The sequence below is a fragment of the Pteropus alecto genome, unplaced genomic scaffold (genome assembly GCF_000325575.1).
Source record: "Pteropus alecto unplaced genomic scaffold, ASM32557v1 scaffold7, whole genome shotgun sequence".
NCBI classification, from domain to species: Eukaryota; Metazoa; Chordata; class Mammalia; order Chiroptera; family Pteropodidae; genus Pteropus; species Pteropus alecto.
The window spans coordinates 60,644,643-60,646,983 of NW_006494614.1; positions in this window are offsets into that span (position 1 = coordinate 60,644,643).

Here is a 2,341-nt window from a genome sequence, read left to right on the forward strand (position 1 = left end):
GTCAGGGATCAAGGGGCAGGTCGGGGAGTGGCTCCTTTCACTGTCAGACCTAATAAATAACATACTGGCAGGATTCTTGTTTCCTATTTCTAAACATTCTCTCTTCTGGTTTGGAGTTCTGATTCCAGAGGGAAACACAACGGTGGCTCTAACAAACTGGAAATTAAGACTGCCACACTGTATGACATCTCATGAGCCAACAGGAGGAGGGGGGGTTACTCCTCTGAGCCAACAGGAGGAGGGGGGGTTACTCCTCTCTGTAGGATGAATTATCCTGATTGCTGGGGGGAATTGGGTTTGTGCTACATAGTGGGATGAGGAAAGCTATGTCTAGAATCCAGGGATTCTCTTGAGTACCTCTTACAACTTCCAAGTCCAATAGTAAAAGTTAATGTGAAAAAATAGTTTACAATAACAACAAAAAGGCAGGCCTACTGAGGATTCAGACCCTGCATGAATGAAGATTTGGGCCACCCCAAGAGGCGAAGAGCTGTGACCAGCTGAGGCCTGGGTGTGGGCGAAGGAGAAACAGAATGGGTAGAGGAAGAAGGAATTTATGGATATCAACTATGGCTTCATGACTAGTCTCAGAAATGAGGACTACAGCACCTATGCATCTTTTCTTCCTTGGTTGTTGTGCGTGTGTGTGTACCTGTGTATGTATTAACTGTTATTTTCTTTTTGGCCTCCTTTCTCCTTATTATTTTATACAAGTTTGTTGGAAGTTATTTTATAATTTAGTCGTTAGGTAACAGGATATTCAGATGGGACTGTGCCTGAATTTGAGCAGTATTTCACACAGCCCGGGGATATCTACTATGAGTGTCGGTCTTAGTCCTCATTTTAGGGTGAGAGTAGGAACATCTTCCTTTGTATGAAGGATATTTGCATCTTATTTGGTGAGGATGTAGACTCGTTTTGTGTTGTATTGAGGTTCATAAATGTGTAGAGCAATGTGTATGGTCGTTGAGTAGCCTGAGAGATGGACTGTGCCAGGTAAGTTATTGTGTCTCAGCTTCAAACCTGCCTTTCCATACTGGCTGATGGATGCTGGCACCTGAATGCTGCAAACTGTATTTTAGCTTGGCCAGCTGGCTTGGCCTCTCTCACTAAGGGCCCTCAGGGAGCTTGGAAAACTGGAGGAGAAAGGAGCTCTTTTCGTCTACTTCCGGTGTCCTGTCTGCTTCCTATCTGTGTCCTGGTTACTTTCTCTGTGAGTCATCCCAGCAGGCTCCTTCACCCCAGCAGTGGCAGTTCATTCCACAGCAGCAGCCAAGTTAGTTTTTACACGTGCAGGATCATCCTAAGCATAATTTTTTGAGAAGCCCAGACGCAGGTGGAGAGTAGCAGGTAGCAAGTCCTGGGTTGTTGAAGGGTGTCTGTGTGACCTCCTCAGAGGCTGTCAGGTGGGGCTTTGAGAAGCCCAAGGTATTCCAGGTGTTAGAGTGCTCTCCGAAAAGGAGGGTCACCATTGGTGGCATGGTTATTTTTTTTCTTTTAAAAAAGAACAGTGGTATAAATTGAACATTTATTTTTAATTTACCTTTGACGTTGGTATTAAAGGGGAACAGCTGTTATTAGGTTAGTAGGAGTAGATAGTGCTGTCTTTTGAGTTTCCGTAAAGTCTTCTGTGTGCTTTGAAAGGTTTCAGAACTTGATGCCATTATTATCTTATCGTATCTAATTTCACTTCAAAATTTCAGTTTTTCCCTAGGCATAAGGAGTTATCAGTACTGTTCCTGTAACTCTCAGACACGTTTGATACTGACTTGATCCACAAATTGGATGTGGCATCTGGATCATATGGTAGTTCTATTTTTGATTTTTTGAGGATCCTCTGTACTGTTTGCCCTTGCGGCTGTACCAATTTGCATTCCCACCGGTAGTGCACAAGGGCTCCCTTTTCTCCACATCCCCACCATTTATTATCTCTTGTCTTTTTGATAATAGCCATTCTAACAGGCATGAGGCGATAGCTCATTGTGCTTTTAACTTGTATTTCCCTAATGACTGGTGACATTGAGCATCTTTTCAGATACCTGTTAGCCTTTTGTATATCTTCTTTGGAAAGATGTCTGTTCAGGTCCTTTGCCCATTTGAGGTATGGTTAATTTGTGCTCGTGTTCTTATCACCTCTCAGCCACAGTTCCCGTCCCAGAGCAGAGCTCAGATGCCTTGCAGGCATCTGAAATAATGCAATTGGATCTGCGTCTTGTTAGATTTAGATTTGGTATTTCAGTAGGCTGCATTCTCAGTTCTGGACAGCAGAGGGTGCGCTGAGACCTAACCCATCCTGCTCATAGGGTAGGGCAATCAGAAAAGGTACCAGGGCAAACTGAGG